Source organism: Delphinus delphis, chromosome 5, assembly GCF_949987515.2.
Source record: "Delphinus delphis chromosome 5, mDelDel1.2, whole genome shotgun sequence".
Taxonomy (NCBI): domain Eukaryota; kingdom Metazoa; phylum Chordata; class Mammalia; order Artiodactyla; family Delphinidae; genus Delphinus; species Delphinus delphis.
The window spans coordinates 58,607,582-58,633,266 of record NC_082687.1 but is presented as its reverse complement, the minus strand read 5'-3'; the positions used below and the strand labels follow the sequence as shown (position 1 = coordinate 58,633,266).

At 34.4% G+C, this 25,685-nt stretch overlaps 1 protein-coding gene across 5 annotated transcripts in view; it reads left to right on the top strand.

The window, feature by feature from the left end:
* The window catches only part of ADGRL3 (adhesion G protein-coupled receptor L3), an 872,689-nt gene that overhangs the window by 787,500 nt on the left and 59,504 nt on the right, over nt 1–25,685 (top strand). The window lies entirely within an intron of this gene.

Genomic DNA, 25,685 nt, shown 5'->3' with positions numbered 1-25,685 from the left:
TATATTAAGTAGCATTTGTATATGATTTGCCTGTGCTATGTGTTAACTTGGTTAAATGTTTTTATTTAAATGAATGCACTTCCAGAAGTTTCATGAGGTCTCCTGTGACTTTCATGTGCTACTGACATTCTCCTTGAACTACCTCAGATAGCAGCTATGTCACCCATTTTTCATCCTCCTACATTCAGTGCCTGACATAGTTCCTTGCCCATAGTAGGCCCTCAATGAATGTTTATAGACTAAAGTAATACATTAAAGACTGTAGTGACAGAAGTGTATTGACATTAAGTATTTAATTTTGTTTAAGGGGTCATCTGTCTACATTAGTTGAAAAGGTAGCTAAGGAATTAGAAAAAATAATGTAATGGAGCAAACTAGAAGTTATCTACTATGAGTAATAGTCTTTTGTACTTCTTAATGTTGCTTAGTTGAGTCATTATACTGTTGAATTATGTACAACTAGACTGCCCTTCTAAAATGCAGTATTAGTTCCTTGGACCGTTTGCTCCTGATAATATTGAATTTGGATTGTTAAATAGGCACATAAAATATAATTTCTTTATCTTATCATACTTATACTCACTTTAGTATAAATTGCATCCTTATATCTATTACTGTGTAATATAAAACAAAATGCATATAATACTCTATTATCATTTTTGTTATGCTTTTAAAGTACTATCAGAAAGAAGTGAATAATACTTTTTTATGTAACAGCTTTTACCAGATTAAAAATTTCAAAAAGGCCTTGTACTTAATATAGTCACATATTTAAAAGATAGATTTGTATTCTCATTATTCGTATGTATTTCTTTAGGTAATATGGGTTGAATGTCTGTGATACTACTATTTAGAAAAACAAACACACAAAAGCTAATAAACACATTTAATGATATTGATGGCATCAAACTTTATATTACAAATCAAAATAAAGCCTTAAATGAGACTGTCTTGATTTGAATTCTGTCTAAACTGCTTTATAGTTTATAGCCTTTGGAAAGTTTATTTAACCTTGCTCAGGCTTCCTATCCTCTTTAAAATGGGTATAATAATGAAACATACCCAGCCATCAAATGCACAGAGGTATGTAATCAGCCTTTGATGATGCTTTTTAAGGAAAAATCAAAAAGGCTCAAGGAGAGAAATTAAGTAGCTATTAGAAAGAATATGCAGCGTGGTTTTAAGATGGAAAAAAGGGGGATATAGGGCTTCCCTGGTGGCGCAGTGGTTGGGAGTCCGTCTGCCGATGCGGAAGACGCGGGTTCGTGCCCCGGTCTGGGAGGATCCCACGTGCCACGGAGCAGCTGGGCCCGTGAGCCATGGCCGCTGGGCCTGCGCGTCCGGAGCCTGTGCTCCGCAAGGGGAGAGGCCGCGGCAGTGAGAGGCCCGCATACCATTAAAAAAAAAAAAAAAATGGGATATGGATATGCTGATGGGAAGGAACCAGTAAAAAAGTGGTTAGAGATAGAGGAAAGGAAATCAGTGTTATAGTCATGACCTGAGGAACTATAGGGAATGAGAACCAGAATAGCGGGAGAGTAATTCCACTCCATTCAATTTCATGAAGGACACTTTTCTGCTGAGATAACAGAAGCCAGCTAGGAGGATCCTTTTCTACTCAGACTAGATAAAATAAATAATAGGCGTGATGTAGATATGTGGTGGAACCAGGGTAGAGCAGTAAATTGAGGGATTTCTGCCTACTCTCCTCTACAAAGTAGGAAAAATGATCATCTACAGGATATGAGAGCATGCAGGAGAGAGATAATAAGAGAGAAATCTCAAGAAAATAATCCTTAGAACTTTCCAGAATCTGAAGGACATTTTATTTCATTTAAAATATGTTAACTATTTAATAAGTGCTTGTAAAAAAATCACCAGGGCATAACTGATAAGGAAAGAATTTAAGAAAGGTTTAAGCAGAACACAAAATTTGGCATCCTTTTTGTTTTTAACAAAAATAAGGATCTGTATAATATGAATTTTTAAGTGATATTGGGTGATGTGAGAGTATTTTAAAGACATAGCATCATTTATTTGCAATGTCTTCTTTTTTTAGTATAGGGAAAGGGCATAAAAGTTAATAATGTTTTCTTGGGGTTTTTTTTGTAAAGTGATGAATAAGATGCACCACCTTGGGCAGTTTATTGAGAAAATAAACTCACCATATAAGGCCTTTTGCTGGTCAGTGTCTTTCTAAAACCATTCATTTATCAAATATTTGTTACTTTAATTACACACATTCTTTCACATAGAAATATCTTCTTTATCTAAAATGTGTTTGCTTCTCCCCATGTTCACTACCTTTTTGGCCACCATGAACTTCTGCAAAGCTGCTTCAGTGGTCTCCTGACAGTTTTCCCCATACTGATTCTTGCTCCTACCTTCATTAGCTAGAGTGATCTCTTGAAAAGTTTAAATCTGATTATGCAACTCTCTTGGGTAAAACTCTTCAGTGATTTCCAGTTACTCTTACACTAAAGTCCAGACTTCCTACCATGGCCTACTTAGCCTTCCTGGTCTAGTTGTCCCTTTTTAAGCCATGTGTCCCTCTGGCCATTCTGGGTGTAATCACTTGTGCTTCAGGTCTTATCTGCTGCTACTCTACAGATTTTCTTTTCCCTAACACTGCATGGCTAACTCTAATTTGCTCTAATTAATTTAATTATTATTTTTAAATAATTTAATTATATTTTAAATTTACTTCACAGTCATCATAATAAACACCTTTTGATATTAGTGTAAAACATTCATTTCGTTGGCTCATTACTATATTAATGATATACTCTGGGAAAAAATAATAATAGAGTAAATTCCTATAGTTAACGTGATTACAGAGGAAATGAGGTACTCCAAGTCTCAGATTTAACTACAAAAGTGCTTAAAACTAAATAATGCATTTCGGTTTGCTGTTTGCTTACTTGTCCTTTGTCTTCTTTTCATTAAAATAGGTAATTATATTTGGAGGAAAAAAGTAATTCCAGTCATTTGAATTTTCTGATTTAATTTCAAACAAGTTGAAATTGGAGCTTACAGTAATCATAGCAAAAATCTAATCTAGTTCTTAAAAAATAATATAAATAAAACAGTTAATGAATTATCAGTACAAAATTAATTTATAGTATCGCTGTAGTATTATGACAGTTAGAACTTTAATTCTTGAGGAGCATTTATAGCACGCTTGACATTTAACTTAGAAATAAAAATTGATCATTTCTGTAGTTATCAACTACTTCTCTTGTTGAAAAAATATTTAACAGCATCACAAGTACTTTGCAGAATTAAAAGAAATAATAGAAGCTTTTAGGGCTAAGAAAGAAAATTGGTGCCCGTATGGAGAGACAAGGAATCTACTAAGCTTCCCTTTCCTATGTCTGACCCTTTGCCCTTTTCCAGGGACAGACTTCTGCATCCAAGATTCTGATTTTGACCTAGCCCAGTTTTCCAATTTCTGGTATCTCCCCTTAACTTGGGTTTTACATGAGTGATGGGCTGGCAAACACAATGTCAGATCTTTTAAAGAAACACCTTTCACTTTCCTTCTTTCCTCCCTGTGCTCTAATTGCTAAAGGAAGGTGTAGTGCTAAAGAGGAGCAAAAAATCGTGTCATACACAGTTTCAATTTGGATTTCAGTTCAGTCCTGTGATGGTTATATGATCTTGCAAGTTACATCATGGCTCTCAGTCTCAGTATCTCCTCAGAATTGGGAATAATTGATTCTACTTTGTAGAGTTTTGCTATAATTAAATATAATCATATATGTATAGCATACAGCTCATAATTCAGTATTCATACAGTATGGTTTGATTATTTTTAACCACTCTACGTGGAAATATATTGCTGCCTTTGGTTCTCTGTGTTTTCCTTAGTGAAATTTGCTCAACCTCTTATCAAATCTCATTAGAATTTGACTGGCTTTGTTTCTTATGTAGTGTCATAAAGAATTTGCCTGTTATGATCCTTTTTTTTTTCTTAAGCCAAAGTTATCCTATTATGAAAGAATTGGCTCTAGGAGTGAAATGCTCATTTGATTAATAAATAGGAAATTCTGTAGTTAGCTCTAAATTAAAAAAAAGAAGTGTCTCAGTGAACTTGGGCACCTGCCATACATAATGAAATCTAAGAAGGCTTCTGAGTAGCTTCAGGGATGAATAGAAAAATGTTTTGCCTTACCAGTATCCATAATAACTTATTTATTCCTTAAGAAGGTAACTTTTGCTTTGTACTGTGTTTCCAGATATTGGTAGAAACAGTTAAGTAATTTAGCTTGACTAGTATTACATTAGTACTTCATGGAGTTAAATGTGGTAGGGTTCTAAAAAATTGAAGGTGAAAAAGCAGAATGATATAATCCTGAAAAATGCAACAACATCACAAAAAATTGTCAATGCTTTAATTTTTCTTCTTTATATTAATATATTAAGATGGAATTATATATATATGGCCTGCTTTTCAAAATGGTAACATTTTGATACCGTAGTCAGAGCAATATCTTAAAAAGAGTTTGATCCTTTATGAGAACAGTAAACCTAGTTCTGAATTATACTTAATAAAAATATTCATCCACTTCAATGTTTTCTGGATGAGTTTTGAGGAAAATATTTATAGTACTTTCTCATTCTTCTTAAAATATTAGCTAGTGATGTAAAAAGGTTGAAATATTGTTTTGGGTTTTTAAACAGGAAGCTCAGTATAGTTTATATCGTCCATGCCGACTTTTAAAAAAAAAGTTATGTCTCCATTCACTTGACTTTATTCGTTGTTTACCTTCCACCACCAAAACTACTCAATTTAAATGAAAACATCACAAATTTCTAATTATTTTAAAATATTTCTAAATATTTAGAGATGTGTTTTAAAACTGTCACGTCTTATAAAAAGATTCCAGGGCCAACACACTATACTGAAGATGTGTTTTTTTCCAAACCTTTTTAATCAAATATACTTTTCAACACACACACACACACATTGAACACTTTAGTTCTTGAGTCAGAACTAATAATTGATTTATTTTATTCATTGTTATAAAATACTTTTTAAGAAATTCTGAAAGGAATATCATCTGTTATCTCATTTTCCCCACCTTTCCTCCATTTCCTTGTTCTGTGGTTAAATATCACTGGAAATGTGCCATAACATTATCATAAATGATCCAGGTGTATTTGAAAAGTAATACAATCTAAACAGCACTGTTTGGAGCCCTGTGTCTTGTTGACACCACTAGAGTCGCTTCAAATAAGTTAAGAACTTCCTTAGGTATTACTTTAGTTACTCCTTTGCTGATTAACTTAATTTCAATTAACAAGTATCTAACAATCACTTCTATGGAAAATGAACTGTAGCCACTGGCTCACAAAGCTGTACATTCGCCAAGTATTGTTGCCAATCTCATTGTATTATGCGTTTTACGCTGTAGTTTTAACTTTTCTGAAATGTTAAAAGTGTTAGTCTCTGTTTTGAGGCTTTCTCTTTAAAATGTATTCAAATCCCTATGTGATCTTTCTAGGAACCAGGTGTTTTATGTATCACTGTATTTGGCATACTTCATACTCTGGGAGCTGACACTTGAGAAAAAAACAGTTTGAAGGATGACTGTCACAGGCACACTGGAACTGTTACGTGTTATACCTTGAGATCAAATAATTCTTTCACTTTTCCCCAAAATAATTAGGTTTATATCAGAATTAGGACAGTCAGTTGCAGCCTAAGGATGAGAGACTACCTAAGGGAAAAATAATTCTTCTTTATGAGAAAAATGTAAAATTTAGCAGCTCCTGTGTTCTTTATATGTGGCTGGAGTCAGATTTCCTTTGTATCCTATATGAAATGTGCAGTCAGCTTTGGGAAAGCTTGGTAATCAGAATTGTATTATGAAACCAAAATTTCTGAAGTAATCGTACACACAACAGCAAAATTAATCTAAAATAAGTAGTCATAATAAGGCTGTAGTTTTTCCCCCCAAATAGTTCAGAGCAAATATTCACTTAAACTTTTATAAGAGTGGAAGAGATCTGAGAATAATTATAATTAAATAATATTTGTATTCCATATTATTCACAGATTTTATTTAATTTTTAATGTATAAACTTTGATATGATTTTTTGTCCTTTAATTATTCATTAATTTATTTAATAACCAAGAAGTGCTAAAATTTTGGATATGTTTTGAGGATAGAACTTACAGAATTGCTAATTTATTTTACGTAGACTATAAGAGAAAGGAGTGGAGTGTGATTCCAAGGGTTTTGGCTTGTGGTGCTGAGATATGGAACCGTAGAAAAAAATCACATTGGGGTAGATTAGGAGCTTTGGGGGAAGTGGTTAACAGCATAACTTTGAAAGACTTACTAAACATTACAGTGTAGATGCTGAGTAGGCAGTTGAAATAATGAAAGCTGAAGATTTAAATCTGGATTCATTGGTATATAGATTTTATTTTATTTTATTTTTGCATTTAATGGTTTTCAGGTTTTATTTATTTTCAGTATTGATTTTGTTTTATATATCTTTATTACTTTCAATAATGGTAAATGATCCTGTATTTTTATTTATGAAAATGATATATTTCCTTTTAAAACATTAAGCAAAGTGAGATATTTTGGGGAAAAAAAGTAATAATGTAAAGGTGGTATGCAGAGATGACAAAAACTTGAGATAGTGATTTTCCAACCAGACTGGTTTCTGTCACTTAGTCACTGTATGTTTCTGTTAGGATAGCTTTGTTATGAGTAGCAAATGCTGACCAGTATAGGGCCTAAATCATAATGATACTGATGATTTACAGAAACTAAAATCCAGAGGTAGGTGGTTCCATAGTTGGTTTAATAGCTCGGTAATGGTAGTAAGTACCTAAGCTCTTTCCATCTTTTATCATCCTTAGCATGTTGGCTGTTGTCATTCACAGTGTCAACGTGTGGTCCAAAGATGGCTCTTTCAGCTCCCATCATCATATCCTTTAGCAATTGTGTTCAAAAGCAAAAATGAAGGGAGAAAAGAATGCTTTCCTCAGAAGCCTTTTCTCATGCCTTTCTCTCTCATGGTCAGGATGGAAGATATTTCCCAGAAGCTCCTTGCTCATATCACATGTCTAGATCACATGACCACCTCTTAATGCAAGAGAGTCTGGGAAAGCAGGGATCTGGCAGAGGGGACTGGCTCAACCCTATGGGCAGGAACAGACCAGTTTCAACATTTGCAGAGCTCAGGGCAAGAGTACAAAATGATAAATTAAACATATCCTAACCTCCTACTCTAACAGATATACCTTGAAAGCCACCTGGAAGCCCAGGATTGAATTTAGAATCCTTCAGTTCCCTGGAGTTCCATGTCGGGATATGGCCATTGACTCACTACCCATCTTCCTTCTCTTCCTACCTCGACTTCCATCCCACACCATGTGGGGCCTCACACAGGCATGGGGATACTGCAACCAGCACATCCAACTTGTGTCTGTCTCTCCCACAAACAGCCAGTGCTTGGCCACCCCTCAAATGTAGGAGTGTGGGTACTGGCTACAATCTTGGGAGAACGGGTCACAGTAGATTTTGTTTTAAACCCATGTGACTGGATAAAATAAAGGGATTGATGTAGACATATAAAAAGAGAAGACCAAGGACTGAAACCCTGGGTCACTCTAACTTTTGAGATCTTGGAAATGCAGAGTCTACAAAGTAGATTTAGAAAGAGCAGCCAGTGAGATAGGAAGAAAGTTAGAAATCCTGGAAGCTAGGCAATGAAGCATTTCAATTAGGATGGGGACTTACACTTGACCACTGGATTTAGCAACTTGGAGGTTCTTGTGTCTTTGACAAAAGTTGTTTGATGAAGGCTTATTAAAATGGTTTGGAGGCAGATGGGAAGAGAGGAGTTAAAAACCACATGTAAAGACATCTCTTTTCAGATCTTTTTCTGTAAATAAGAGCTAAGAAATATAGTAGCTGGCGAGAAATGTTGGATCAAGGGCATTTTTTTGTTTTGTTTTATTGATTGGTTAGTTTTTAAGCATGATAGAGATTACAGCCTCTTCCTTTTAATCTGGTATGAATAGACAATTAATTGATGCAGGCGGGAGAGGGGAAAATTGTGTGGTTTCTGCATTTGAGTAGGCAAGGGAAGATGGACTCTAGTGTACAGGTGAAGGTAAGAAGGAATACAGGCAAAACAGTTCATCCTTTATATGATGAATTTTATGACTGAGTTCTGTTAACTTACTGACCAGCAGATACTTTCCTTTAAAGTAATGCAATAAGTTATCATGACTCATAAGCAGTAACGACTCATTGTGTTCAGAAACATTCATCTACTTGGAAAGAAAGTTATATCATCTTGAAAAATACAATGTTGTTACAAGATTTCTTTAATCCTCTATTTTCCCTTTTACATTAATATATATTAATGTATATACTGTTATAAATTTAATATTCTGCTTATAAAATCTATATCTATATGTAGGTATGTGTGTATGTATGTATATTATGTACTATGCATACACTATATATAACCTATATACTTTATATAAAATGCAGATGTCCAAATACTTTGTTGATAAGTAAAAATAGTTTATATTTTGAACATATTTAGTAACTTTTATGTGTATTTTTCATTAATTTAAGAAACAAAATCAATAGATCATACAGTTTGGAGAGGATTAATCATCAATAAAAATTACTTAAGCAGCAAAACTCCTTTTCCTTCAAGAAATAATAAGACACACATTTTTATACCTGAGACAATCTTTTAGTTAGCTATCTTCCTGAAAATAAAATACAGTTATATATATATTATAAAATTTTATCAAATATACTTTACAGGATAGCTGAGTGCTAATATACCTTTTGGGATATAAAATGAACATTCTTATTCCTCATAAATGACTGATTATATATGCAGAAAAAAACCTAAATGGAAATGCACTAAAAAGTTAATAATGGTCACCTTTTAGTGGCAAGATTGTGTGTACTTTAAAATGTTCTTTTTCATGGACTTGAGTGGTGTTTTCTGACACCGCTTCTGACACCAGTTTCATGTTGTTTTTACACACACCAGCTGATTCTCCAACACCAACTAAATTTCCAGCAATTCAATTCAATTCTAACACTAACTCATAGGATTAGAGCAGATCCCACAGGTTTAGGACTCCCCACTGCAGATGCCAGCCACAAACAGAATGCCCAGGCTACCCACACTTCTGCCTGGAGAACTACAAGTTTAGGGCTTCACAAGACCAACTCTCAGGTTCAATAATTCACTAGAACAAATCACAGAACTCAGGAAACTGCTCTACTTACAACTGCAGCTTTATTAAAAAGGATAAAACTTAGGAAAAAACAAATGGAAGCAATGCACGGGGAGAGGTGGAGAACTAAGATTCCATGGCGTCTCTGGGCTCCACCCTCCTAGCCCTTCAAAGTGTTTGCCAAACCTAGAAGCTCCTTGAACCACATCTGTTAGGAGTTTTAGTGGAGGTTTCATTACAAAGGCATGATTGATTAAATCATTGACTACTAGGGGTTAAACTCAATCTCCACCCACCTCCCTTCCCTGGGCATGGGGTTGTAGGTGAGAGCAGGACTGAAAGTTCCAAACTTCTAATCTTGGCTTTGTTTCTCTCAGACCACTTCCCACTGAGGAGCTACTTAGCCTCCACTACTGTCTTCCATTACCTCTAGGCACCACCCCCATCCCCATCATCTCACGAGCATACAAAAGACACCGTTACCATTCCAAAGATTACAAGGGTTTTAGGAACCCTGCACTAGGAACCAGGACAAAGACCAAATATTTGTTTCTTTATTGTACCACAGCAATCTGAATTTTTGAAGTTGGTATTATGAATATATAGTACTCATAAACAATTTTTTCTTCAAAATTGCTTGCCCTACATTATGTCCATAAACATATTAGTAATAGAATAATCTTAAAATGTCATTTTTCTGCAACTCATTCTATATTTCTAACCTCTGAAAAAAGTTTCCAAAAAATCATGTTTAATTGTCTATTATTAATTGTTTACTGTGGATATAGCGACATAATGAAAATTCAATCAAGTCTGATGAAAACGGAGTATTAGATTACTGTAGTTCATTTATCTCCAAATTCTTTGACAGATGGAACTCATTTTAAGGTTTTTAATTGCTTTTGTTCATACCATTGAAAAAATTAATGTAAGAATCTAGTTATAATTTGGGATAAGAAATTTTTTAACTTATTTTTTCTTCATTATTAATTAAAAATTTTTTTTTGAATTTTACAATTTTATTGACTTTTTTGTACAGCAGGTTCTTATTAGTTATCCATTTTATACATATTAGTGTATCTGTGTCAATCCTAATCTCCCAATTCATCACAACACCACCCACCCCCCGCCACTTCCCTCCCTTGGTGCCCATATGTTTGTTCTCTATAACTGTGTCTCTATTTGTGCCCTGCAAACTGATTCATCTGTACCATTTTTCTAGGTTGCACATATATGCGTTAATATATGATATTTGTTTTTCTCTTTCTGACTTACTTCACTCTGTATGACAGTCTCTAGATCCATCCACGTCTCTACAAATGACCCAATTTCATTTATGACTGAGTAATATTCCATTGTATATATGTACCGCATCTTCCTTATCCATTCATCAGTTGATGGGCATTTAGGTTGCTTCCATGTTCTGACTATTGTAAATAGTGCTGCAATGAACATCAGGGTGCATGTGTCTTTTTGAATTATGGTTTTCTCTGGGTATATGCCCAGTAGTGGGATTGCTGGGTCATATGGTAGTTCTATTGTTAGTTTTTTAAGGAAGTTCCATACTGTTCTCCGTAGTGGCTGTATCAATTTACATTCCCACCAACCCTGCAAGAGGGTCCCCTTTTCTCCACACCCTCTCCAGCATTTGTTGTTTGTAGATTTTCTGATGATGCCCATTCTAACTGGTGTGAGGTGATACCTCATTGTAGTTTTGACTTGCATTTATCTAATGATTAGTGATGCTGAGCAGCTTTTCATGTGCTTCTTGGCCGTCTGTATGTCTTCTTTGGAGAAATGTCTATTTAGGTCTTCTGCCCATTTTTGGATTGGGTTGCTTGTTTTTTTAATATTGAGCTGCATGAGCTGTTTATATATTTTGGAGATTAATAATTTGTTGATTCATTTGCAAATATTTTCTCCCATTCTGAGGTTATCTTTTCATCTTATTTGTAGTTTCCTTTCTTTGCAAAAGCTTTTAAGTTTCATTAGGTCCCATTAGTTTATTTTTGGTTTTATTTCCATTACTCTAGGAGGTGGATCAAAAAAGATCTCACTGTGATTTATGTCAAACAGTGTTTTCCTATGTTTTCCTCTAACAGTTGCATAGTGTTCAGTCTTACATTTGATCTCTAATCCATTTTGAGTTTATATTTGTGTATGGTGTTAGGGAGGGTTCTAATTTCATTCTTTTACATGTAGCTGTCCCGTTTTCCTAGTATCACTTATGAAGAGACTGTCTTTTCTCCATTGTATATCCTTGCCTCCTTTGTCATAGATTAGTTGGCCATAGGTGCGTGGGGTTATTTTTGGGCTTTCTATCCTGTTACATTGATCTATATTTGTTTTTGTGCCAGTACCATATTGTCTTGATTACTGTAGCTTTGTAGTATAGTATAGTCTGAAGTCAGGGAGTCAGATTCCTCCAGCTCCGTTTTTTTCCCTCAAGGTTGCTTTGGCTATTTGGGGTCTTTTGTGTCTCTATACAAATTTTAAGATTTTTTGTTCTAGTTCTGTAAAAAATGCCATTGGTAATTTGATAGTGGTTGCATTGAATCTGTAGATTGCTTTGGGTAGTATAGTCATTTTCACAATGTTGATTCTTCCAATCCAAGACCATGGCAGATCTCTCCATCTGTTTGTATCATCTTTAATTTCTTTCATCAGTGTCTTATAGTTTTCTGCATACAGGTCTTTTGTCTCCCTAGGTAGGTTTATTCCTAGGTATTTTATTCTTTTTGTTGCAGTGGTAAATGGGAGTGTTTCCTTAATTTCTCTTTCATATTTTTCATCATTAGTATATAGGAATGCAAGAGATTTCTGTGCATTAATTTTGTATCCTGCAACTTTACCAAATTCACTGATCAGCTCTAGTAGTTTTCTGGTGGCATCTTTAGGATTCTGTATGTATAGTATCATGTCATCTGCAAACAGTGACAGTTTTACTCCTTCTTTTCCAATTTGTATTCCTTTTCTTTCTTTTTCTTCTCTGATTGCCATGGCTAGGACTTCCAAAACTATATTGAATAATAGTGGTGAGAGTGGACATCCTTTTCTTCTTCCTGATCTAACAGGAAATGCTTTCAGTTTTTCACCGTTGAGACTGATGTTTGCTGTGGGTTTGTTGTATATGGCCTTTATTATGTTGAGGTAGGTTCCCTCTGTGCCCACTTTTTGGAGAGTTTTTATCATAAATCGGTGTTGAATTTTGTCAAAAGCTTTTTCTGCATCTATTGAGATGATCATACGGTTTTTATTCGTCAATTTGTTAATATGGTATATCCCATCGATTGAGTTGCGTATATTGAAGAAGCTTTGCATCCCTGGGATAAATCCCACTTGATCATGGTGTATGATCCTTTTAATGTGTTGTTGGATTCTGTTTGCTAGTATTTTGTTGAGGATTTTTGCATCTATATTCATCAGTGATATTGGTCTGTAATTTTCTTTTTTTGCAGTATCTTTGTCTGGTTTTGGTATCAGGATGATGGTGGCCTCATAGAATATGTTTGGGGGAGTGTTCCTTCTTCAGCAATTTTTTAGAAGAGTTTGAGAAAGATGGGTGTTATCACTTCTCTAAATGTTGGATACAATTCACCTGTGAAGCCATCTGGTCCTGGACTTTGGTTTTTTGGAAGATTTTAATCACAGTTTCAATTTCATTACTTGTGATTGGTCTGTTCATATTTTCTATTTCTTCTTGGTTCAGTCTTGGAAGGTTATACCTTTCTAAGAATTTGTCCATTTATTCCAGGTTGTCCATTTTATTGGCATAGAGTTGCTTGTAGTAGTCTCTCCGGATGCTTTGTATTTCTGAGGTGTCTGTTTTAAATTCTCCTTTTTCATTTCTAATTTTATTGAGTCCTCTCCCTCTTTTTCTTGAGGAATCTGGCTAATGGTTTATCAATTTTGTTTATCTTCTCAAAGAACCAGCTTTTACTTTTATTGATCTTTGCTCTTGTTTTCTTTGTTTCTATTTCATTTTTTCTGCTCTGATCTTTATGATTTCTTTCCTTCTACTAACTTTGGGTTTTGTTTGTTCTTCTTTCTCTAGTTCCTTTAGGTGTAAGGTTAGATTGTTTATTTGAGATTTTTGTTGTGTTTTGAGGTAGGCTTGTATTGCTATAACTTCCCTCTTAGAACTGGTTTTGCTGAATCCCATAGGTTTTGGATTGTCGTGTTTCATTGTAATTTGTCTCTAGGTATTTTTTGACTTCCTCTTTGATTTCTTCAGTGATTTCTTGGTTATTTAGTGATGTATTCTTTAGCCTTCATGTGTTTGTGTTTTTTACTTTTTTTCCCCCTGTAATTGATTTCTAATCTCATAATATTGTGGTCGCAGAAGATGCTTGATATGATTTCAGTTTTTCTTAAATTTACCAATTGATTTGTGACCCAAATGTGATCTATCCTGGAGAATGTTCTGTGCACACTTGAGAAGAAAGTGTAATCTGCTGTTTTTGGATGGGATGTCCTATAAATATCAATTAAATCTATCTGGTCTATTGTGTCATTTAAAGCTTGTGTTTCCTTATTAATTTTCTGTTTGGATGATCTGTCCATTGGTGTAAGTGAGGTATTAAAGTCCCCCACTATTATTGTGTTATTGTAGATTTCCTCTTTTATAGCTGTTATCAGTTGCCTTATGTATTGAGGTGGTCCTATGTTCAGTGCATAAATATTTCCAATAGTTATATCTTCTTCTTGGATTGATCCCTTGATCATTATGTAACATTCTTTATTTTAAAGTCTTTTTAATCTTATATGATTATTGGTACTCCAACTTCCTTTTGATTTCCATTTGCATGGAACATCTTTTTCCATCCCCTCACTTTCAGTCTGTATGTGTCCCTAGGTCAGAAGTGGGTCTCTTGTAGACAGCATATATATGGGTCTTGTTTTTTTATCCAATCAGTGAACCTGTGTCTTTTTGTTGGAGCATTTAATCCATTTATATTTAAGGTAATTATCGATATGTATGTTCCTATTACCATTTTCTTATTTGTTATGGGTTTGTTTTTGTAGGTCGTTTTCTTCTCTTGTGTTTCCCACTTAGAAAAGTTCCTTTGGCATTTGTTGTAGAGATGGTTTGGTGGTGCTGAATTCTCTTAGCTTTTGTAAAGCTTTTGATTTCTCCATTGAATCTGAATGAGATCCTTGCTGGGTAGAGTAATCTTGGTTGTAGTTCCTTCCCTTTCATCACTTCAAATATATCATGCCACTCCCTCTAGCTTGTAGAGTTTCTGCTGAGAAATCAGCTGTTAACCTTATGGGACTTCCCTTGTATGTTATTTGTCATTTTTCCCTTGCTGCTTTCAATAATTTTTCTTTGTCTTTAATTTTTGCCAATCTGACTACTATGTGTCTCGGCATGTTTCTCCTTGGGTTTATCCTGTCTTGGACTCTCTGTGCTTCCTCGGCTTGAGTGGCTATTTCCTTTCCCATGTTAGGGAAGTTTTCAACTATAATCTCTTCAAATATTTTCTTGGGTCCTTTCTCTCTCTGTCTTCTCCTTCTGGAACCCCTATAATGAGAATGTTGTTGTGTTTAATGTTGTCCCAGAGGTCTCTTAGGGTGTCTTCATTTCCTTTCCTCCTTTTTTTTTTATTCTGTTTCACGGCAGTGAATTCCACCATTCTGTCTTTTAGGTCACTCATCCGTTCTTCTGCCTCAGTTATTCTGCTATTGGTTCCTTCTAGTGTATTTTTCATTTCAGTTATTGTATTTTTCATCTCTGTTTGTTTGTTCTTTAATTCTTGTAGGTGTTCTTTCTTTAACTCTTCTAGGTCTTTGTTAAACATGTCTTGCATCTTCTCTGTCTTTGCCTCCATTCTTTTTCTGAGGTCCTAGATCATCTTGACTATCATTATTCTGAATTCTTTTTCTGGGTGGTTTCCTATCTTCACTTCATTTAGTTGTTTTTCTGGGATTTTATCTTGTTCCTTCATCTGATACAAAGCTCTCTGCCTTTTCATCTTGTCTATCTTTCTGTGAATGTGGTTTTTTTCCTACAGGCTGCAGTATTGTAGTTCTTTTTGCTCTGCTGTCTTGTCTCAGGTAGATGAAGCTGTCTACGAGACTTCTGCAAGTTTCCTGATGGGAGGGAGTGGTGGTGGGTAGAGCTGGGTGTTGCTCTGGTGGGCAGAGCTCAGTAAAACTTTAATCTGCTTGTCTGCTGATGGGTGGGGCTGGGTTCCCTCCCTGTTGGTTATTTGGACTGAGGCAACCCAACAGTGCAGCCTACCTGGCTCTTTGAATGGGCTAATGGTGGACTCTGGGAGGACTCACACCAAGGAATACTTCCCAGAACTTCTGCTTCCATCGTCCTTTTCCTCATGGTGAACCACAGCCACCCCCAACTCTGCAGGAGACCCTCCAACACTAGCAGGTAGGTCTGGTTCAGTCTCCTATGTGGTCACTTCTCCTTCCCCTGGGTCCTGATGTGCACACTACTTTGTGTATGCCCTCCAAGAGTGGAGTCTCTGTTTCCCCCAGTCCTGCCAAAGTTCTGCAATCAAATCCCTCTAGCCTTCAAAGTCTCATTCTCTAGGAATTCCTTCTCCCATTGCCAGACACCCAGGTTGGGAAGCCTGACGTGGGGCTCAGAATCTTCACTCCAGTGGGTGGACTTCTGTGGTATAAGTGTTCTCCAGTTTGTGAGTCACCCACCCAGCTGTTATGGGAATTGATCTTATTGAGATTGCGCCCCTCCTACTGTCTCATTGTGGCTTCTCCTATGTCTTTGGATGTGGAGTATCATTTTTGGTGAGTTCCATGTCTTCCTGTCGATGATTGTTCAGCAGTTAGTTGTGATTCCATTGCTCTCACAAGAGGGAGTGAGCACACATCCTACTCTACCATCTTGAACCAATCTCCGTTTCTTCATTTTTTAAAAATGTAATTGCTGTGTATTTTCCTTGAATGTTAAACATTTGAATAAAGATTCAAAAACAGGTACATGTATTTAGCAATATCTCGTTTAATTCTGTCTTGTAAAATTAAATTATATATACTCTGGAGAAAACTCAAAAATCCTATCCTAAAATGATTTCATTCACTTTTAAGATATTTATTTTAATATAGTTTCAGCTTATAAACAATTATACAAGGAATTAATAGAGTTAGAACTGTAGATTTCAACTCTAAATGAAGGCATTTGAATCACTTTTGAATTATTTTCAAGCAGATAATTTTCCTTTTCAATATATAAGCCAATTTTTACCCCAGTGAATACTTAGGGTCCTAGGTCTTTAAAGTATAAAGTGGAAAATAGGATTACTTACAAAGGCTGAATGAAGTACATATGAAATCTCATGGATATCATAATCTGGTGGTTTTTAAGAGCTGTCTTGGTTGCTATAGTCAGAACCAACTAGAAATTACATTTTTCCTAATATAGCTCTGTTTGAACTGACACAAATTATTTTAAATTGAAATTTTTATTTAGTACAATGATTATATGTTTATAAATTGGGCTGAGAGACTTTTAGCCTGCAAATCCTAATCAACCCATGTTTCAAATGCTTCTTGGAGATGTTTAAAGTAAAATTTTATGGGTAATATTAAGTTAAATATTATATCCTATTTTGAGTCACATACTGTAGGTTAAAATTTAGTCATAGATTCTGAAATAAACAACCTGTACTCTCTGGTTCTGCCCTTAAATCAACTATAATGGCTGCACTTGATCCAACATCAATTTGAGATTTCATGTTTGTGTCTATTTGAAACTATGTGCAAAATAACAAGACAGATACTTAACTTATTGAAGCTTTGCTATGTGGTAGGTACAGTTCTGCAATCCTCTACATGTGTAAATTTAATCTTTGCAATAACCCTTTGAGGTTTCTAAAAGAGTAATTAGCTCACCTTAAGACCTCACAGCTAGTTAGTGCCAAAACTTGGATTCCAACAGGCAGTCTGGCTTCAGTGTCCATTTTTTTACTCATTACCATATATTCCTTGTTATATCACATTGTACTTCTATAAATAAATTAAATTGTGCTTCATTTAAGAGTTTTTTAGTAAATATAATTTTAGATTGAATACATTCTTAAAGAAGCTTTAAATTCAAATATTGATTGGAATACATGACCTAAGAGCCCCGTCTTTAAAATCCTGTGATTATTTTAATATTTTAAATTAGGAACTGTAAAATCAGGTTAGAAACATTCAATTTTCAGGAGTCAATGTCACAGCAGTCTTGTCAGAATTAGAGGTAGAGTTTTCAGAGTTACTAGTATTCAAAATGAATTACTGAATGAAACTGCCTAAGAAGAATGTTATTTTGGTAAAGGTAACTTAGAAAGTATAGTCAATAAGGTAAATAAAAAATTATGTCATATAACCCAAGAATAGAAGAAGTATAGTTGAATAGTTCTATTCTATTCAACTATAGAATATTGCTGAGTACTCAAACATGATAAGATGGAAAAAGTTGACAAGGGATTTGGCAATGACAGGGGCATTGTGGAGATAGGAACATATGCCTAAATAGAGTGGCTTTTATGAAAATGAGAAGTGACTGAGTATGAATTACGAAACTCTTGATAAATTTTTCAGGAAAGGATAACACAAAAGATTCTTGGAGAATCTCTGGGATCTGGAAGGTGTTTTGTTGTTTTGTTTTTTAAAGTAAGAAATACTAAAGTATGTTTGCTGATGAGAATGAGCCAATAGAGGAGGAGATATTGATAAAAGCAGGAGAGACAGGGGCACAGTTCTTGAGAAACGTCAGAATGAGTGGATATGTTGGCTTTATAAGAGCAGAGGCCCTTCTCTCATTATAATAGGAGGGAAGACAGTGTGTGTGGCTACTGTTGAAAGTAGTTGATAGATGTGGTGTTGGAAAGATGAGAATATTTCTGTCAGTAGTCTTGTTTGAGTTGTCCCAGAAGTGGACTCTGAGCCAAGGATTCAGCTCAAACAATTTATTAAGGAAGTGCTTTCAGAGAAAATCAGTAAGAAAGTAAGGGGAAGCAAGGGGATAGATAAGAGGAAGAAGCTATGCAAGGCTGTCATTTTGGGTGAAGTCTCAGACTGACCCTGATCCTAAAGGGAGCTCTGGAGTGTAAATTACACTTTGGAACTGTCCAACCATAAGGCATAGGAGCTGGAATTCTGTAACTTCACTCCTGTTAATAATTGATTACAGGCTTGCCAAAGGGGGGTGGGGGTTGGTTGTAAGAGTGGAACGTAAACTCCCAGACACTACTGGCTGTATGGGCATAGCAGCTCTGGTGCCCCAAAACAGTCATCTGTGGGTCACAGGGGCAAGTGTTTAGCAGCTAAACATGCAGCAGATGAGTGATAAATTCAGGAGCTGTGCAAGCGATTGTGAGGTCTAGACAGTGTACCAGTACATTTGCAACTTTTAGATTGTTTCTTTTTTTTTTTTTTTTAAGGAAATAGGAGGCAATATTCAGCTAAGGGGGTTGGGATGAAAAGGAAGTTTGAGGTTGAAGGAAGATGTGAAATATTCCTTATGGGGAAGGGGGAAAGCATATATGCTAGGGGAGTTTAGTTGGCTTTTGGATATTGGCTGTTAGACATTTGTTGTCATGAATTTAACATGTCTTCAGTAGTCATGGTTGTGTGTTTTTTCCATCAATGCTCACCTATCCAGGGTTGCATATTTTTTCAAATCATTAAGGATGAAAGGGGAAGTAAGAAAGTAAAGGTCATAGAATCTAGTCTGGCCAAGCAGGAAAGGATGGACACAAAAGGGGTGATATATAGTGAAAATGTGGAGAGACAGAAAAATGGGAGGTCTGGAGATGCTACTAGGATAATAAAAACAAGAGGAAATAAATGGTGGTAGTAAATATTTGATGGCAAGAACCTCAAAGGATCTGGGGGTTTGGACAGAAGAGAAATAGTAGTTTGGCAGTGCCACTTCTACTGCCTGAGTTGTAAGAGAACCAATATTTGAGTTTGTGTGGTCTTCAGGGAAGGCACTGTCAGCAGGCAACAATTTTACTTAAAGCATGAAGGTGACAAAAACACACAGGGATGAAGATTAGAATGTAGGGGAATTTGTTGATATTGGACCCTGAATTTCAGAGGACAGTATGGAATTTGGGGGTGGGAAGAGAAATGTGGAAATTTGGATTGGATTAAGGGATATACAAAGAAATTTTAGAGTAGTGGATGGAACAAGCTTGGAACCATTTTTGTTGTCCAAATTCATTACTTACTATCTTCTTGCAGTCACTTACAATCTTGGGCAATAGAGTTCCTACCCAGTATCAATGGAAAATCCCCCTAGATGGATGAGAACACTACTTACACTCTGCCTTAGATACATACATACATTTTCTCCCCAAATTCTAGAAAATACCAAGATACATAATCTTAAGAATCACATCTCAGGCTATTTAACTATATTCCAATTTCATAAAAGAAGGCTAAAATGCTCTATGATTAAAGGTAATAAATAGATGATCACTGATTGGCAAATTAATCATCTCAAAGGTTATGTGCTACATAAATGGACTGAAAAACTTACCAACACACTCTGGGTGCATATCAGTTTTCCCTAATTCCAAGGGAATACCTCTTATTTAAATAAAAACAACATTAAGGTAAACAGCACTCTTTCAAACTTCAGCTTTTCTCATTCTCCTACTCTCCAGGAGTGCTTTTTAACAGGAGTGTTACTTTGTTTTAGAAAAGTTTACCTCATATTAAAAGTGGTGAAAGCATGTAAGTCATAGTTATTTTAAATAAAGGACTGTGTAGTAAATCATTGGATTTGTAATTAAAACGTGTAGACAGTATAGTGGAATGTTAAGTGTCTTGAGCTACTCAGTCCACACTTGAAAATTTCCTAATCTGATTTCCTCTTGGCTGAATCCCAATTGTTGTTGGATTCTTCCGCTACATACAATTATGTATTTTTAAAAGATCCGTCAACAAAGTCCCTGGCACTTTTATAAATGTGCTATTTGAGTATGTATTCTAGAATACTACGGAATGTTGTCTGTAGAAGTTAACATTTTCACTCAGACATTGAAACGTGCTAATACAAAAATTCTCTCAGTTACAGAACTGAGATTGATAGTGTAAGGTTATAATTTCAAAGTGTTTAATTATGAGATAAAGAAAACAAGCAATCAGTATGAAAAGTAATAATTTATCAGCAAAAGTATTGACATGATTGAATATTAATATATTACATATACCAAGATGTAAGTTAAAAAAATGGCACATGTTCTTTACAATAGTCATTGTCATTGCACTTTTCTCATTTTCCTGCCTTCTTTGAATTTACCACATCGTGCTCAGTTAGGTGTAGAAAGATTTCTAAAATTGCCAGATCTCCCACTCAGTAACTTTCACTCATTCAATAAAACAATAAAAATGTAACATCTCAGTTAATACCCACAGGCACCCTATTGGTAAAATGATTATGCTCATTTATTTCTATTAGATTTTTTAATGTTTTAAAAAATGTTATAATTTTTTCCCAATTTTTTCTGTTAGCTTTTCGGTAAACTTTCCCTTTTGCTTGCTAACATACAACTTGAATGCTTTGGCTAATTGCATGTATCTTCTCCCAGCCTGTCATGTCTCTGTTGATTTTGCCTTTGTTACAGAGAGCAATATATATATTTAAATCATCATTTTTTTTTTTCCTCTATAGCTTTTGAGGTCTTTGGAGGGCATTTTGTGTTCCTTATATAAAGAGCCAAATTTCCAACATCATTTGCCAAATAATCCATCCTTTTCCTCCAGATTTGTGCTGCTACACTATTCCATATCAAATCTCTGTTTCTGTGCTCTCTTCTATTCTGAGGACATACACTTCGTTCCTCTAGCATTACCACATTATTACCAAAACTTGCTTAGTATCTGGTAGAATGAGCCCTCCCATTTTGATCATCTTCTTTCAAAACTGTTTTAACTACTCATAGACTTTCATTTTCTTTCACATAAATTTCAGAATCAGTTTCTAAAGTTCTTCTGATATATTCCTTACCATTCTGGAATAATTGATCAAGATATTTATGCACCATTAGATTTTGTTAATTAATAGCTTACTTAGGATTTTTATGTAAGATTTTAAATAAAATGTTCTTATTTATTTTTTATTCTCTTAAACTGTCCCTACGTAGTAAGTTATAGTAGTCTCATAAAGTTTTTCTTCCTTTTTGTTTAGGCCTGTCCTATGTGAAAAAAGGATTATTTGTTAGTTTAATATTAGATAGAACTTATTTGTAAAATGTTTGGGGTCTAGAGGCTTTTTGGAGATGTAGCAACAGAAGGATAATTGTTCATGTGCATCTATGCGTATTTTATTAGTTATTGATTTCTAATTTAACATCATGATCATCAGAGAGTACATTCTGATTGATGTTGATTCTTAGTAGTTTATTGAGGCTTCCCTTTGGCCTAAAATGTGATTGATTTAAGAATTGTTATTTTGGTATTTGGAGTTTGTGTATCTATAAAATTGGATTTATTTACTATATTTGTTTAAATTTTCTATAACATTTAAAAAATTTTTCTCACTGACATAAATTTAAGATTATATTTAGATTTTTAGTAATAAATTTAATTAGGAACAACAGCATCTTACAGGGCTTCTGTATTAGAAGCAGAATTGTGGTGGAGATCTTGTGTCATTAACTAGGTTTACTCATTGTCTAGGTAACTAGCTGGGGCATAGACTGTTCTTTTCTTGGTCCATTAAACTCTAAAAAGATCCTAGTAAGACTGTTTTATTCATTGTGAAGGTGAGTAAACTAAGTAATGAAGGTTAAATTACTTGACCAAAATTAAATAAAACTTGTCTGCTTCCTACTGTGTTTCAAGGCCTCCCTTTGTTCCATTTATTGGCCTCTTTAGTAAGTACAAACATGTTTTAAATACTCAGTTGTGCTTTTTTTATGTTTTAGTTGTTCTTACAAGCAGTTTATAATAAGGTGTTTATTCACAGAAGGGTTATGATGAATGTTTCTGTTGCAAGTTGTTGAAATGAGAGGTGATGATAACATATGGTATGAGAAAGAGTATAACAGCCATTCAACCTGTCAAAACACATTTGGCAAGAATATCAAAAAGTTATGAATTCCCTGACTTATTTTACTTAAGTTAAAAGTTTGTGTATCTTCTAAGTTGCAAAAAAAAAACCCCTGAAAGTAATATATTCTTTAAAGTACTTCCTCTCTTTGAATTCCAATGACCAGATTTTATCAGCTCTCTTGTTCTGAAGAGTCAGTGAATTCTAAGACTCATGTAAGTCTGAAAAACACTGGCCCTTCAATAGTGAACCAGGAAACAGGATTTTAACTATAAGTATTAATAAATAATACATAACTTGCCATTATTTTATAGATCTTGAGATGTTTCTTACTAAAACCAGTTTTCATAGATTACAAGATAAAAATTACTAATTAGAAATACAGATTTCTCTTTATATATTTTGTCATTTACTTTATCTTTCCTATTCAAAGTTTCAAGTTTTCAAAAAATCATAAGAAAATATTAATAATAAAGTTCAATTTTAGAACATATATCTCAATGAATTTTCATGAACATTTTGCATAATTTTGTGTCCTTTGTTTCTTACTTTACGATCAAATGATTACATTTAGTGAAACATTGCAGTTACTTAATGGACTTTTTGACACTGAAGATACAATATATTTATGAAATAAATTTGGATTTCTCATGTAATCCAGAGGACTCTGGGTTTCTATTTTAATGTTCATTAGGCATCTGAATATAACCCATTTCAAATAAGAATGTAAAAATTCATAGCGTTTACTAAGCCTAAAGAAATCTTAGAATGAAATATTGGATAAACTGAAGCTTTCTAAATGCAAATAATAGAGATCATTTCAGAAAGAGAGAGTGGTTCCCTCTTCCTCTTTGGATTTCTACTTAATATATGAATTTCCAAAACACTTGAAAGGAAAACTGTGTTTTTTCCCTATAGCTTGTTTTTTGAGGTCAGAAGGTCAGTACACAACAGTAAATGTAATAGCACATATGTATATAGTACTTTTTTTTTGTTTGTTTGTTTTTTTGCGGTACGCGGGCCTCTCACTGTTGTGGCCTCTCCCGTTGCGGAGCACAGGCTCCGGACGCACAGGCTCAGCGGCCATGGCCCACGGGCCCAGCCGCTCCGTGGCATGTGGGATCTTCCCGGACCAGGGCACAAACCCGTGTCCTCTGCATCCGCAGGCGGACTCTCAACCTCTGCACCACCAGGGAAGCCCTGTATATAGTACTTTTGTATGTTAAAATTTTGTGTATTTGAATAATTTTTGTATATTAAATAAAAGTTCCAATCCCTTTTATTTAATACACACAACAGCCCTATGAACAGAGTTCTGTATTTATCCGCATTTCGCAGATGAAGAATGTGAGGCTCAGAGAAGTTGAATAATTAGCCCAAGGTTGCAGCATTAGTAGAATGCTCAGCTGGCATCCAAATGCAGGCAGGCTGATTCACAAATCACACTTTGAGTCACTATGATATACTATCTTTCATATATTAATAGTAATAAGTAATCATACAGTGATCTTATTTGCTTCCAACATGATTCCAGAATTTTATATCTTATTTGCATGGAATCTTCCAATTCATTTTTATAAATCTGATAGATGGAGATACTAAACTGTAATAAGTTTGTAGCTGTCTGTGTACAATATACTAATTCATTATTCATTCTCATAATTGATACTCCTAATTTCTTTCATACATTGGTTCTTTGACCATATTATATTGAGTTATAAAAATTTGTATAACATTGAGTTGTAGAGATAATATAATTAAAGTTTTATTAGTCATTGATTTAATATTTATTGATCCTGATTTATTATACTCAGTTCTGCCTAATTTCAGATTTACCCAATTCATCAGCAGTGTGAAATCTGTGATTAAAAATTTAATATTGGTGTATGCTCTCAAATCTCCAATACTATTGTAAGGAAATTGAGGCATGGGAATGAAAATGTTTATGATATATTCAAAACCATTTATTTTAGTTATTTGGTTCATTTCATTCTCCTCAATATTTTTATATGAACAAAATGTAGAAATATAGCTTTTAGTAGTACTACTTTAACAGTAGTAAAATCCACAGTTGAAATAAAATCATCTTCGCTGTTTATAATTTTTATATTTATATTATATAACTTAAATATTTTGAAAGGATTTTTAATATCTTTGATAGTTAGTGATTTAAACATAAGACCATGAGGAAACATTGCTTATATTTTACTCAAAAATGTTGAATTACATTCTAAATGATGTTTCCTTTTAATCTTCCTATACTGGTTGAAAATAAGAGAGAGAATTGAATAATAATGTAATTCTAGGATGGTAGAGTCCCACTAGTATAAAGTATATTTGAAAGAAATATAAAGCTGTCAAGATTTCTATCATAAGAGTTACTAACTGATTGAGCATTTTCAATACAGTGAGGTATAAACATTGATATGTTTAGATTTTTCTCTGATCACTACTCTTCCAACTATGCTATCTCAAATATCCCTTAACCAACCTGGTAACAGATATCTTAACGCCACCTTAGACAGATCTTGATGCTTTGCCAGTCCATTCTGGTTATTAAATTTAAACCAATTTAATACTTAAATCACATCCCATTTAAAACATACTTCCTTCATTGCCTGTTAAGATTTGTGGCTGGGGGATTCGTATAAGTAAAGGTGTTTTCTTCCTTCCTCTTTGCACTATTTTATGTATTCTATGAACATTGCAATCTTAAAAGGCCATGTCTTTACGCTTCCAGTTTTAAAGATTGGGGACACATATGCACTACTGATACTATGTATCAAATACATAACTAATGAGAACATACTGTATAGCACAAGGATCTCTACTTAATGCACTGTGGGGACCTAAATGGGAAGAAAATCCAAAAAAGAGGAAATTATGTATATGTATAGCTGATTCATTTTGCTGTACAGTAGAAACTAACACAACATTGTAAAGCAAATATACTCCAATAAAAATTAATTAAAACTAACTAAATAAAGACTGGGGACCCCTGGATTTGGTAGTATGACAAAGCAGTGTCTCATAGATCACTTGTAAATAAAGTCTGTTAGCTTGGGTTGTTAGAATATGGGTAACTGAATTCTTTTTATCCTCAGTTTGAGAGCCTCATTATCGATGAGGGGCAACTGGGAAAGCCCACTCAACATACAGATACATAAGTATTTATTACTTTTTTTTTTTCAATGAAAAGTGAAGAATACTTTCATTTTGAGAAACGTACTCATATTACCTTTATCATTCCTACAGTAACCCAAACCAAATCCAAGGGGAAAATCTTTATTCGTTTGATATAATTAGTTTTATATCAGGGAAAGTTAATTCAGCTGCATACTGAACCTGGAAATACTGGAGCGCTAACCAGAATGTATATATACATCATGATTGCACTCCTTCTCGCTGTTAAATATACAGTTCACT